Source organism: Pseudorca crassidens, chromosome 8, assembly GCF_039906515.1.
Source record: "Pseudorca crassidens isolate mPseCra1 chromosome 8, mPseCra1.hap1, whole genome shotgun sequence".
In the NCBI taxonomy this organism is placed as follows: Eukaryota; Metazoa; Chordata; class Mammalia; order Artiodactyla; family Delphinidae; genus Pseudorca; species Pseudorca crassidens.
The window spans coordinates 72,850,368-72,866,503 of NC_090303.1; positions in this window are offsets into that span (position 1 = coordinate 72,850,368).

Here is a 16,136-nt window from a genome sequence, read left to right on the forward strand (position 1 = left end):
GAAATCATTAAAATATTATACTTTTTGTCCTGCAGAAATTTTCAGCCAAATGGTTTGACTAATGTTTAAGTGTATTCTGCTACTATTTGCGATGATGATATTAGCACTTTTAAAATAATGTTTCTCTGTAACAGAGAGCATTAGTTGATAGCAGAATTTTATTCTCATATTTATATTCACAGTACTTTTGCTCTATTGTCTATCCTGCAGTCACTCCATAAAGTACCATGTATGATTTTTAAAAAATAAATGAAAAAAACAAAAGTAGGCAAATGTGAAAATAGTTTCAATGTGTATTTTAGAATTTCTGTATGTAAAATGTTTTGTTGAATTATATGGTCATCATGACTAAGTGCTCTAGTTTACAGTTATAGATTTGGTCTCTTTTTAAATGTGGAAATTTAATCTTAAATATTTTTCAACTGGATCTGTATTATCCCAAATATATTATTATGAAATTTAAAAAATGACTTCTCTCTTGTTCTTTAGCCTATTTTCAATCTAATTGATATATTGATATTTAAACGAATTCAACTATAATTTAAAACCTTAAGCTTTTCTTTTCTCCTTACATCCCTCTCTAAAGATTTCCTAGTCTTATTATGTAAATCACATGACTCATGTCCATAAATGAACTATGAAAGATTCAGATCGGTTTATACTGCAAATCATAGTTGACAAATGATTTCAAAACATAGTTTTCTTTTAAAAATTCACAATAGAGCAAAATGCATGTTTTGTACATTTTTTTAGTAAATTGCTTTTACTCATTTGCTTTGGAATTATCTCCCAACTTATAAAAACTGTGGTAGGTTATTTTAAATATGTGTACTGAAATTAAACACAAAATAGCTGTGCAATTGGGTATTAAATTTAATGAATTTCACCCAAGAGTAAATCAGCAGAAGTACTTTCAACTAGGATCTTTAGTGTCACAATTTTTAAGTAACAGGAAATGTTTTACTGTTAGTATTTAACCCCCAAAATCACTTTATTTAGGAGAAGCCTTTTTACTTAGGAATATAGTAATTTTATTTTTGTGTTTGTATAGTATATCGACTATATCCATTTTCCTCACCTGAAGCAGTCAGTGCTTCTCTGAACAGTTCAAGGAGTAACCAGGGCAACCTTATGTAATAACTTTTCATTCTTTATCCATACAAACTCTATCAGTGCCCTAGATTCTAATGTTATAAACGTCAAACTCACTGCCTAACATAAATAAGACTTGAGTCCAGAGTCTCTGTGGCTTGCCTTCTTGAATTCCAGTTTAAATGCCTAGATTTACCCAACCACCTAATGAATAAGTTTATTTATTAATAAGATTATTTTTCAAATTATTCAAGACCTTTATGCCCTTTCCAATTACTTGTGATTTGTAGGCCTGTAGGTTTATTACATCTAATCTGACAAGCAAGATAAAATTTAATCAGATACTATAATATCCATTTTTCTCTTATTTTAATACTAATATAGGAAATCATACCATTTTTGTTTTAAACAGCAGTTAATACAGGGATAGGGTTTATTCTACACTATTTATATTTTATAATCGAGGATTAGGTACTACAAGGCAGTCTTTTTAACCCTTCATCTCCATGTCCCCTATAACCAATAAATTTATAGTGACTATTTTCTCTAAGCCCCTCAAGGGAGTCAAAAAACCCTCAGGATGTTTCATCCTAGGGAAGAAGTTTGGCGCTTCCCGTGAGAAAACTGTTAGTTCCAACAGTGAGGCTACTGATATATACTTGCTCATTTCAGATTACTTTTAGAGATTCTGGTTAAAATGGAAGGGGTTGTGGAGAGGGAATACCGTTATGATGCAGCCCTAACGTAGAGGGTGGTTTTTGCAAAAACTGTCATTGGTGACCAAATCCACCATGTGTTTTCACACTGCAAAATTCCCAGTGAACAATGGCTGCTCCCTGTACTTTAAAGGACTATGAATCAGTATCATCCGAATGATCAAATTTTAATAAAGTCAACCGGCAATCTGTACGTGGAAAGGATTCTAAGCAAAGCCACATCTGAGCCTCACCTGGAAAGCAGGATCTCTATCTAGGCAAGCAGAAATCTGCAGCACCTCATTCTTTATCAGACTGGGACAACAGTGTGACGTCTCCCACTAGGGTAACAACTATAGCCCCAAGCTGCCAAATGTCAACCTGAGTAGTTCCCTCCCTTCCGACTGAACCGCGGCCACTAGTTCCAGTTCTGTTGTTTGTCCATTATGTATGCCCTTGATGCCTCGCCTCAGCCCTTGCTAAAAGAGACTCTTGAATTTATTTGTGAGGGGACCATGAAGAAATCACTTTAGATACCCATGCCTGGACATATTACCAACATCGAGTATAGCTATATGTGTTAAAGACAAAGTATAGCTCTGCAATTAAGTGTTCATTTTCAGGCAGGTCTTTGAGGTTCAGTGGAGAATGTAATTATCAGGAAAATAGTGAAAAGCAAATTCAAACAAATTCTAAGTTTAGCTTGAAAAACTGAAAAGGTTCTTAAGTTCTGTCTGATGCATAAAGGGGTAGAAGCAAAGGAATTACATTCCAAAGCCAAGAAAGAGGGTGTACAAAAGCAGCTGATCCACTTGACATAGTTCATAGCCTTTTGCAAAGGAATAAAGGCCCGTTGAGCAGGGAACCAAAAGATCTCATTATAGGATGAAGCCAAGCCATATTAAAGCTTGTGCACTAGTAACTATGTCTAAAAACAGCCTGCTGTTTTATATTGAACCAATACATTTCTTAACTTGGTAGGTTGCAGTGTAAAGATGTACAGAGCCTGTCTGCTGGATGCTATGCCAATTACAGATGTGGCGGAGTGGTGTCAAACACCTACAAATAGTTAGGATCTCAAGCAATCTTAGAGTGAAACAAAAGAAGTTTTAAAATGTCATTTCAAAACCTAGATAGCACAGTTCATCATATGTGTCTGACTCTCAGAGTCTCGAGATCACCTTTATTATATAATTTACTGTGGACGTCATATGATCCCTCAATCAGAATGCACAGTTCTTTCAAGGACATGAATAGTGCCTGAGAGATAAGGAGAATATCTTTTAAAAGTAACACCTTCAGATGACAAGGCACCTGTGATCAGCTCTGCAGGAACTGCGTTTTATTGGTGTTGAGGTGAAGGAGGAGGGAAATGCCCATGAATACATATTATATTAGATTTTGTTAGATCATCAGAAAGAATAATTGGGCATATTTACACAATTACGTTTTAGTAAACTATTATGCCAGCTTAACGATAATACATATTCTGGTAAAAGTACATTAAATGGCAATCCTAAAGCAATTCGGCTGCTGAGGACATGGTATTTTTTTATCTAATTATTCACAAATTAATGAATAAAATTAAATTCAAATCACTGAAGAAAATGAAGCAATGGTGAGAATCAGAACTACAGATTAGTTAAAGCAAAGATATGCAATGCATAACAGAATTAAAGCATTTCTTTTATTCAAACTCAGTGCTTAAAAAAGAACAAATCCATCATCTTGAAATTTGACTTGTAGCTTGACATTAAAAATAATATGAGTAGAATTTTCAGTGGGGTAAGCACAAAACTAGTTCAAGTTGTGTCACTCTCAATTACTGTACTCAGGTGGTGTGCCCATTAAAATTCCCACTTGTGGGTTCCGCTCACTATGCAAATGGGGTCATTACCTGGAGAATTTAATTGGTTATGACACTGGGAGTAGGACTTCTCCTTTCAAAATAAACCTACTTACACACATTTTCACTAGAAATTTGATTGTTATATATACTTGGGATTGTTTTGCCCTATAAATATTTACTAAAATTAAACTGCCTTTGCTTACTTATTTCTTACAAATAATTCAAAGTGGATCCGAATTACTTTGCGCATGTGGTTTTATTTGTTTCTCTATAAGGCTAGTTAGAATGATCTTTTGTAAATCATATTGCTAACAAAATAGTGTTTAAAAAAATCTTTGTATTTTTCACACTACCCATCACATGTGGGTACATTTCCAGTGAAGGTTTTCATCATTGAATAGTATCTGTTTTCTCTTTCATCATAGTTCTAAATACTCACTTTGAGGGGCTTCTTCCATTTTTCTCCTTTTTTGTCACTTACCAAAAAAATGTACAGTTAAAGAGTTGACCTGCCCTCTTGGGTGTATAATATACATAGCATGGCTGAGAAGCCATGCCTGTAACACTTGCAAGGCCCTTATATTCACTGATAAGACCAGGTGAAGATATTAAGTTGTTTGTAAGAATTAGTTCTAGAGACAGTTCTACCAAGAACCACGAGACATTTAAAAACTTAAAAAGAACAAACAATAAATCATTATGAAAAGTACAGTTCTCCACATACCTACCATCTGTTTCCACTAACTGTGGCAATTTCAACTGGAAAAAAACCCGAGTTTACAACTAGATAACAAGAATATTGATAATGGCCTGAACTTACAACAAACACTGAAATTACAGTATGGTTTAGTGAAATGTAATATTAAACTGGACACCCAGGAATTTAGTTCCTAGACACTGTCTCAACCAGCAGTTCCCAGAGTGAACTTGAAGTGGGAACAGGTTTGCTGTAAGTATTAATGATATACTCTCAGGGAAGTGCTAATAGTTCCTTGGAAGAGAGAGGGGTTTGCAGTCTAAATTTGTATTACAATACCAAGTTGTACAACAAGCCCAGATTTTATCACTAGCTTATCTGGACCTAAAGAGAATATTTTTCCTTTAATGTAAAAAAGAATATTCTAAAATCAGAGAAAAAAATAATTCTAGGGATGACAGAAGAAGAAATACTACAAATTTGTAACTGGACCATTGGGCAGGATTTTTAACATCTGTAGCTATGGGAAATTTCCCATAAAATATCAAACATGGATCCAAGTCTCTACATTCATTTTTCTATGATATTTCTAATTGTGCCCGGAGGATAGGAATGAGTTGGCGCATCCAATAAATATAATCATTTACATGCACAGAGCTCCCTTTGAAGTTAATAGGACCCATGGAAAGGGGAGTTATGCACCACGAAAGCGGAGTTCAACCTGAGTCTAGTTCTTTCTTTTTAACATGCAGTGGTATTGCCAATACATTTGGATTTTCTTACTGCTTATCTTTTCTTTGTATGTGATGTTTCAGTTGGAGTTGAGTGAAGTGCTCCATGTGTAGAGGAAAGATAGCCCAAAAGAGAGGATGTGATGATTGGCAAGCTTATACTCAGGGACCAGCTTTATAAGATAGTATCCAAAAGTGATAGGGCCTGACGTTAGTAGAGCTTGTTTAACTTTTCAAAAGGAAACCATAGACATTTTCTCATTTGATCTTCACAATGCCATGATTTATCCAAGATATACATTTTTACCTCCATTTTACAGATGAAAACACTGTGACAGACTGCTTAAGTTCACTTCCTAAAGCCACACAGTTCCTGATAGAATGTAGGAAACCTGATTTCTATTCCCAGGTCTTTCCATTAGAGAGGTATTTTTTTTTTAAGCAATCTTATATACAACTTAATATAATAAAGAGATTCAGCAGCAACGCCTCTGATTGAAACTGGAGTGAGGAAGTTGGGATCTGAATTCTTATCTGCCTTGTTCCTTGTTTCCCATCTTTCCTACCTTCAGTGGATGTCCTGGCATGGGCTCCAAGGGAGACTGAAAATCATAGCTACTTATCTGAAGATACTTATATGTGCTACTTATTTCTTATTATACACATTGACCCCAAAGTCAATCAACTCACAGTATTTCACTGTCTTGTTCCTACTTATCAATGAGTCTTTTTGTTTTTTCCTAGATGGATGAGGAGTCAGGAGTTAGATATTCTTTTTTTTTTTTTTTTTTGGCGGTACGCGGGCCTCTCACTGTTGTGGCCTCTCCCATTGCGGAGCACAGGCTCCGGACGCGCAGGCTCAGCGGCCATGGCTCACGGGCCCAGCCGCTCTGCGGCATGTGGGATCTTCCCGGACCGGGGCACGAACCCGTGTCCCCTGCATCGGCAGGCGGACTCTCAACCACTGCGCCACCAGGGAAGCCCCAAGAGATAGATGTTCTTCATAAGACTATTTGCTGGTCATTCTCCATAGGTCCCTGCAGATCTGTTCTCTGTTCTCTGTCTATGCCTGCATTGTGCCAGGATCCCTTGCTTTCTGATTTCTAATTGGCTCTGGCTGATGGCAAGCACTAATGGGAAATCAGAAGGTGGGAGGAGATAGAGGTCAAGGTACTAATTCCCACTGTGCTCCTAGGCCCCCTTCCTGCCAGGCAGTGATTTTTAACAACTCCATTCCTCCATATAAGGTGATCTTGTGCAGTGACCCCTGTCCCATAGCTTCAACTCCATGATCTTGCCCCCTCCGGCATGGGGAAGTAATATTTCCCACCTCTGCTGGTCCCTGGAACTTCAAAAATCCCTGTTTTGTTACCTTTCAACTGATTGTTCCTCTGTAAACAGTCCCTTTTATTAAATGCTCTTCAATTAAGCCCTCTGAGTGAGCCATCTGTTTCCTGCCAGTACTCTGACTGAGTAAAAGTGAGTTTGTGTGTGTGCAAATGCACATGTTGTCTGAATCCAATACTGTTATCATGTGTTTCTAAGATTTATCAAAGTAACGTAAATCCTGGTGGTCTCTTAGATGTCTGTCTCTAACATGGACAGTCTAATTTAATATCGCAAGAACTACACTAGACACTCCAGAAATGTACTTGACAACTTCAGGTTCAATGATCACACCTCTCCATGCTAATATTTGAGACTATAACAAGCTGACGGTGGGAGATGGAAAGAAAGAGGGTATCATCACCATGAATGGTCCAAAGTTTATTGAGTTTATAAAGCTCTAGGATCCCTAGAGATAATGTTTCCCTACAACCTAAAATGATTCAACATTATTGACATAAGCAGACCCACCATAGAAACCTTAGCATGGAAATGAATCCCTCCAGAAATGTCCTATCTGGGGACTCTACGTGAATGTAACCAGTGGTAATAAAACAATTGAATATGACATCTGTATGCCTTCAGAGTCAAACAGTTCTAAGCTAAAGTAGGTCCAGTATCAACCTTGGTCCTCCAGTTCAACCCCCAAGTTGGTAAACTGACAACATTTTAACTGATGCCTCAATATTCACCCAGTTAGTCAAGGAGACTTTACTGATAACCTGTTTGTTCCAGACCCTGTGCTGGGAATAGGGATAGCAAGATGTCCATTTACGAATTCTCAGTTTAGAGAGAGAATGCAGATTAATTTGATAGAATTAAAGAGTTTTAATAGAGACAGTATAATTGCTAAGAGAAGGGAGAAATGGAGGCTGACTAATGCTCCCCAGGAGAGCCAGGAAGTTTTCCTAGAAGAGGTAATATTTGAACTGGGATTTGGAGAAAGTAAATAGTTATTGGTGCATTCTGAAGTTGCAGTAATGTTGGAAAGGATAGAGTTGGTGATTATGGGAAGAGGTAGAACTGAGTCCAACAAGGCAGCACTTTAACTGCTTTGCTGAAGTCTTCTGAACTCTGACCTGTAGGCAAAGTGAAGCCTTCTGAGGATTTAAATCAAGGAAATGGCAAGATCAAATTTATATTTTGATATAATTTTATTGGGGCAGCAGAGGAATGATGGATTAGAGGGGACTGAGGATGAACGTGGGTCGGGAGCTAAAAGATTGTGGGTTCATTTGCACAAAAGATGGTGAGGGCCTGACCTAAGGCATTGACTGTAGAAACGGATTGGGGGGTGGGGGCGCCATGGGGAGGGACAGAATTAAACACATTTCTGAAAGAGAATTGAAAGACTATTCCAGGTGAAATAACGAGTTAAATGTGCCCTGTGTTTGCATACAAAACTGTATGAATGTTAAATCAAAGTCAAATTCATAGAAATTTTAAAGTATATACATGTTTCAGGCCACCAGTGTCATGTCTTCACTAGTGAGTTAATGGATCTGAAAGTACTTGTAAACGGTTTCACCAATATTAGGAAACTTTGTCAGAATTCCATTTAGGGTTTATATGATGGGAATGGTAGTATACATAGTGTTCAGGTGGGTGAACCAGTGAGAAAAATGTTAGAGTAAAATTTTCCACTTCCCTAGTACGCTAGGGATGTATGCTAATGGATGTAAGCCAGGGGTTAACAGGGAGAAGTGAGAGAAAAACAGAAGCAAAGGGACATGGACAAAGGATCTCCAGAGTGTCTGGCATATAAGAGGTGTCCATTTATATATTTACTGAATTAATATGTGAACAAATGAGTAAATAAATGAGCATATATGTATATCATGAATAACAATGTGCAGAATTGGATTTGTATTACTACAACACACTGGATGAAAATTACGAGCATAATAACTGAAAGAGAGGGGAAATTTTCACTGGGCTACGCACACAATGGATGGGTCATTTTTAACTAAATCGAAAGATCCCTAACCAGTTACTGATTACTGACTGGTTAAATGAATCATTCTTTAATCGGCTTAGTGAGTAAGTCCAGTTCCCATCATGTCTGAGGTCATACGTTACCTAATACATTGTTTCCTTAGTTCTACCTAATAAAGTGACCCAAACCTGCTTTAACTATTTTATTCTTCGCAAAAAATTTGCAAAAGGATCATAGAATTAAATTCTGTTTTTTTACAAAATAATTACATTAAAATGTAAATACTTAAATTCACGTTGCAAATACTAATGGATTTTCAAGGAGGTCTTTAAAATATAGGTGTGTCCTGAGGATCATAAGGGAGAAGGAGAGTCACCAGGGCAAAAGGAAGTCACTTGTCCCTGGTGGTGGAGGCTGGTACTTGAAGGGAATCACAATACAGCTGCCCAGGTGGAAGTTTGACTTGCATCTGTCAACTAGATCATAAAATATGAACTGAGGGCTTTTATCTGTTCATGAAAATATTTATTAATTGTTGAAAGTATGGAAGACAAGGCAATGGAAATCCAAACCAAAGCTTAAATTGGCTAGATTCTTAAAATGTTTATTTTGACTCCTTGGGTGTTTTTGTTTTCAGAGATCACATCATAGAATAAAAGGAGTCGTATGCTAAGGCTTTTCATATATTATGAAGTCAAATGGTTGCCATTTATTTAGATTACATTTTCCTTTAAACAAAACGTTTTGTTGTTTAGGTTCTTTGACCTTAAATATGATAAACTGTACTGAAGTATATAGGTGGTACTAGTAATTAGTCAGAGGCTAGCTCAAAACATATCTATTTTTAAAATATTTCAGTGCATACTATTGGCATTTTAATCATTTCTTCTTTAAAGAAGAGTATCTGCCTATGACTATTTCCATGGGGAGTAAAATTCATATTTAATGAGAGAAAACATGTTACTTTTATGCTTTCTTAATTTTCAACAAGTATCTGATTTTGAAAAGTATCAAATGCCTGCATATATTTGTGACAAAAAAGTTGTATTCTTTCTATATTCACTCAAAATTTCCCGTCATTTGGAAGATGGCAGATCGTCTTCAAAAAGTTTTTCTAAATGAAAAATATGGTGGGCTAATACACTGCATAATTACATGCCACGTTTGCATTAATAAAGAATTATACTTGTAAGTTTTACAACTAGAAGTAGCACTGTGGTTGTCATATATTACAGCACACACAAGTTGATTGTTACAGAGTAGACATCTGCCAGAAACATTTCAGTTTAGCATGATGAATTTACCTTAGCCCTGTCAAGAATCGCATTACAATGCCAAAGTATTGCTTTGAATATAGGTTGAAAAACAGAAATAAATTTGTTGAGGTAGAGTTTCAAATCCCCTCAGAATCATGTCATTACTGGTATTGTGGCTAGGCACACATGAGCTCACGTTACTCCAGGGGGGATTTGCGAATAGTGAATGTCTCTCATTTAATCAGGACAGCTAAAGAAAAGATATTGTTGACTGTGGATGATAGAGGAGTTTATCAGCATCACAGCAAGGATGCTAGCATACTCAATTTACATAAAGGTATAAGAATATTTAAAACATAATCCCTTTCTAAGCCATTTAAACACATTTGCATGGGAAGTGGTTTATCTGCAGCCCCCTTTTCAGCTTAATGGTAAATTTCTCCGGAAGATTTAACTAAACTCTAATAGAGACCATATTTATCTCAAAACACTTAATTGTAGGCATTGTTGGTTCAAATGGTGGAATTTACACTTTCCTTGTGTGTGAGATATAAGATTATAAGGTAGACAGCAGGAGATGCAAACAATTGGTAGATGATTCCCAATCCACTCAAGAACTATTGATAAGTCTATGTCTATGGTCTTTGGGAACCTAGGTAGACCGCAGTCTCCTCTATAGCCAGCTTCGGAAACGTCAGGCAAAATTTTGCTCTAATTTCTTGAAAGGCCTATGAATTCTATCAAAAATTTGCTGCATACTTTGGAAAGATTTTACAGTGTAGACATGACCACATGATAGGTTTCTTATATCCACAGCAAATTTTAACAACTAAGATACAAAATAAAGACTACTGCCTTAATAATACCAAAGGGCCACATCCACACAGGCAAGATTGTGTGCAAGGTTCACGGTTTAACTACCATAAAATTTAGCTGCTGCTTTCATTTGAGAAATGTGGCAGATAAGAGCAGTTTCAATATTGCACCACTGCATTAATGTAGATGGAGCACAGATATATTAAATTTTTTCCTCTCAACACCATGCTCTAAGAAAGTAGTAAAAGTATTATGTTTGCATGATACTGATTTGACATGTAGTCTGAGAAATATATGAAATGTTGTATTTTTAAAGGACCGGGCTTATGAAGTGTCTTATTTGAGGGAGTGTGGGATCAATTCGCAGGGATAGTTTATGGTCTAGAAACTCCTACAAGGTAATGGGAGAAACTGGTATATATGTATTAAAAAAAACTGACAGAGCAAATATTAATAACCTATATTGAACTTCATCAAGGAAAAATAAAAATCATACAATATCTAAGTTTATATGTGCAACATATCAATAGTATTCAGTTAGTCTAGAAACAGTTTATATCATTTTTCAGTTTGCCTTCTGTATCTCCTGATTGCTTCCAATTCAGCTACAAATACAAATTTCTATCACAGTCACATAAGCTAAGTATAAAAATATGATTTAAGTATAAAGTAATCCCAGAAGTAAGCTTTTTATGTTGTGTTGATAAAAATATGTGCGTGTGTGTGTCTGTGTGTGTGTGTGTGTGTCTGTGTGTATCTCCTTGTTTGATGTAATCACCTATATATCCTGGAAGAATAACCAGAATAACTGTTTTGAAGAAGGGTTGCTGACTCTTTTCTAGCAAAATCTGACTATATTACAGGCATTAGAATCCTAGTTGTCTCCTTCTAAAAGGAAAAACTCATGGCAAAATAGCCCAGCTAAACAGAAGACGTGGATAGGAAGAGAACAGAAAAATACAATCATACTGTATTAAGAAAATAGTAACAGAGACCATTGACAGTGTATCAAAAAAAAAAAAAAGGATTCACGGAACGTCGTATCGTGGCACAAAGAATATCATGTCACTGCAAGACAGCAACAAAGAACACTGCACTCATAGGGGAAGTTCTTTTTATTAGAACTATGAGAAATCCTTTTTCATATGAATTCAGAAATCTCGGACAGTCTAATAGGTCTGGTAACTCTCCAACATATCTTCTATATTAAAATCCAAAAAAGTTTCAAATATTTTCTACTTGCTCGATATAGTCTAGCAAGGGGAATTAACACTATAAATCAAATCAAGTTCTGCTGAACTTACTTGTATGATGAAAGCATGTCGAGTTTTTCATTTGTGAAAATTTCAGAGTCTTTTTGGCAGCCCGATACCACTACCCATTGGGCTCCACCTCTGGCTTTTACATCAGGAAAAATATGAGATACTCAGAGTGATGCTCAACATTCTGATATAGAAGTCTGGACCATTGAGATTCTCAAAAGGGAAATTCCAGAATGTAAAATATTTTCAAAATAGAAATGATCACTTAAATCATTTAACATTATTTTGTACATGTTGTCTTCACAGAGAAAATTTTTAAAGAGTAAATTGAAATCTGAAATTAAATTAACCCTGAGAGTACCACAGTTTGTATAAACAATAATAGTACTTAGGAAATTTAGTGCTAATAACCTGTAGGATATTTTTTTTAACTACAGCAACAGCCCTGAACAGCTGTCTGTATCATCTGTATCTCTCCTCTCTTTGCATTCTATCTGCAGATGTTTTTCTTCTTCTGACTTTCCTTGTATATTCAAGTTCCATTTTCATTCATCATTCTTCACTGCTTCCTCCAAATTGCCTGTTTATAATATCCTCTCCTAAGTCCATCATCCTCTTACCCCTGTGCTTCTCTTCAATGTCTAATTCTCTCTCAACATTCTTATTACCATTCGGCTAAGTTCAGCACACCCTTTTTTAAATTAATTAGTTAATTAATTTACAGCTGCGTTGGGTCTTCGTTGCGGTGCACGAGCTTCTCATTGCAGTGGTTTCTCTTGTTGCGGAGAATGGGCTCTAGGCACACAGGTTTCAGTAGTTGTGCCTCGCGGGTTCTAGAGCGCAGGCTCAGTAGTTGTGGCACGCGGGCTTAGTTGCTCCGCAGCATGTGGGATCTTCCCCCACCAGGGCTTTAAGCCGTGTCCCCTGCATTGGCAGGCGGATTCTTAAGCACTGCGCCACCTGGGAAGTCCCTCGGCACACACTTTTAACTGGCCACTTTCTACTATGCACTGGGAAGACAAGCTAAATCAGAGTTGGCTCCTGCATTTCCAGAGCACACGGTAGACTGAGGGAAACAAAGACGTGAAGAAATTATGAAAATGCATTGTGAGATTTAGAGAAATGTGAAAACTGTTGGGGACTGCAGAAGACCAAGGCTTGGGAGGAATGAGAATTAGGTTGGAAATATCATTTGAGCCAGTTCTTGAAAGATGATTTCATATTTCCCAGGCAGACAAGGAGAGGAGGGAGGACAGTTCAAGCAGAAGGGACAGCATCTACAAATAAAGGAAGCTACGAAGAGCATGCATGTCCTAGTAAGACCAGAGAATGTTTAAGTGGCTAAAAAACAACTTACGTGAGAGGGACAGGGTGGAAGATGAGACTGAGAATATAAGCTGTGGTTAAATTGTTTTTTATGCTATGCCAAATAATTCAGATCTTATTCTACTTGCCATAATTTTAAGCAGGAAAAGGCAGTTTCAGATTTGTGTTTTAGAGAGGTCATTTAGGCAAATAGATGGGAAGGTACTGGAAATGAGGGAGAGAGAAGGAAGAAAGTGAGACCAGATATGCTGGTCTATTGTTACAGAGAGGTCAACGATGGTCCAATACTTAACGCTCCTAGGTCTATGGTAGAGGGGTTAAAGGATGGGGGATGAGACATTCAGGAGATAAACTGATGATTGAATATATGGGACTTAGTAACAGGATATGAGAATGAGGAAAGAGTCAAGGATGACACCAAGGTTTTATCTTGAACCGCCTTATGATCGTGTCAGTAACCAATATAAAGGAAGTTTGGTGAATGCAATGTGCTAAGAATAAGGGTCGCATACGCATGGAATAACCAGGCAGCCTGACACGGGGAACGGGAGCTCTAAAAAGAAGTCAGGACGAGAAAAGTAAATTTGAGAGTTATTTTAATTTGGATAGCATTGCTCTGAAAGCAGTCCGAAGCAAGAACTTGTATTTACTTTATTTGGGAGGTGATCCAGAGAGCAGCATTGAGGGATCAGGGAGAGAGACACAGGCGAAGAGGAAAAACCAATTTAAAGGTGTTACTGAGGTCGTCACTGTGGGCAGTGGGCCTCAATTCTGCTAGTACCAGCTAAGAACGGCACAGAATGTTTCCCAGAAACTTATATCTGAGGACAAGAGGCCAGGGCATTAATCTATAACATTCTATTCCATTGGCCGACATTCCCCGAGGGTATTGACACCCACACTTCCAAGCTGTGCTTGCTCTGGCCCGCCTAACTCTCACAGGTCTGAACTAGAAACTCTAGTGCAGAAAGCCAGGAAGGGGTTACTTGATGCCAGATTTGGTCAGCATGAGATAGGTAGAGCCCCGCGTAACTATCAGCTCCATTCATAGCTAAAAACAGAGATGTCACTTAGCAAATGTGAGTCAGGGCACCAGATGTATTTGCTATAAAAGATAACCACAAATCGGGGCTTCCCTGGTGGCGCAGTAGTTGAGGGTCTGCCTGCCGATGCAGGGGACACGGGTTCGTGCCCCAGTCCGCGAAGATCCCACATGTCGCGGAGCGGCTGGGCCCGTGAGCCATGGCCGCTGAGCCTGCGCGTCCGGAGCCTGTGCTCCGCAACAGGAGAGGCCACAGCGGTGAGAGGCCCGCGTACCGCAAAAAACCCCACAAAAAACCAAAAAAAAACCACAAATAGGTGCTAGTTGAAGCTCCTCAACTTAATGAGATCACTAGAGTAGACACACAGACCAGCAGCTCTTGACATGGTCAGATTTCACAAGGAAACCTATAAAAAGTATGAAATATATTTGTATTTATTTTTAGATAAACTTTTCTGAGAAATAAGCCCAAAGCTTTCATCAAACTCTCAAAGTATTCCTTGACCCAGAAAAGTTTAAGAAACACAAATTTGGAGCAAGAGTGGAAGTACAAGAAAAGAAGTTTTGGAAAATAACATTTAAGGGTTAGAGAGGAGAAGATGGGGAAAGAAGTGTTAGTGCCCAGCCTTTGGGATCATAAAGGCTTGGGTTTAATCTACGCTCTATTTGAATTTGAGCAGATGAGTGCATTCTTTGATTCTCATGAGCTCCTTTGTAAAATAGAGATAACATTTAGATCACAGGGGTGTTATGAGTATTATAAATATATGCAAAGTACCTAGGATAACGTAAATGCTCATTAAATGATGAGTTACTAGAAAAGTAGAAAAGTGCCAGGAAGAAACTATGTAATAGAATTCAAGAAACAGTCACTGAAAAAGAAGCAAATGATAATTTTCATTAGGCAAATATATAAGAGGACTTTGAAAAGAGTTCATTGAATTTTTGATGATTTTTGTTAAGAACAATCAAAATACCTTGGGTAGAGAAGGTCAGGAGAATAGTGGGTTGAGGAGTAAAGTATTGGATTATTAAAGCAGACTCATACAAATCTGATCTCTCACCCAGTATCAAGCTTTATAAATAATTTTAAGGATGTCCTCGAAAAGAAGCACAGATGAAACAGAGAGGTCTGGAACTTCCACATAGCTTTCCCAGTCATTCCTCCTGCAACAGACATCCTATCTCCGGCCCCAAATAACATAAGGCCTCCAGAAAAGGTTTTACAGTGTTACCTGACACAATCAGGAACATATAAGTTATGAAACATCTCCATTTTACACCCAAGAGAATTCTATAATTTATGGGACGTTCTCCAAGAGTCACGCCTTATAAATCCATACATAGATCCTGGATTTATTTACTATAGTAATCCTTTAGTCAGGGGCAGCTTGCTGAGAGAATTCTGTGAATAAGGTCACTTTCTTCCAGCAAATATTATTAGTCTATTTACATGTAAGTCCAGCTGATAAGGAGATTAGATCAATTCACTTTTCCTCATTTTCTTTCACCCAGGGGTGCTCCGCACTCCGAAGGAGACTGAATGGCTCAGAAGCCAACTGCTTGAACTTTTCTCCGTAGCACCCTATTCATTGCCCCACCCACCTTTAACTCAAAGGCCTATCATACTTCTCTTCCAGTAGATAAGTAAGCTTTTTAAAATTATTTGCTGTATATTCTTCCAGAATTCTCTTTAAATATTTACATTCTATTTGTGTATGTTGTGCTTAAATATGGGCTTATACTCTACGTGGTATGTGTGTATTCGTATATACATTCTTGTTCTGTTTTGTCCTTCACAGTACGTCTCAGAGATCTTTCCACATCATTCTATAGAGACTTAGTTCAACTTTTTAACGATGTCCGCAGCTGTGAAGGGTCTGAGACTTCAGTCTATTTGCAAGTTAAACCTAGCTTGCCACAATTTCATGGATGCTGGTAGACAACAGACACCTTTGTTAGAAACAAAGGACTTTTTTACTAACAGCGAGAGCAACATCCAGAGTACCAGCATTTATACGAATTTCCTGAACTCCAACTTCCACAGG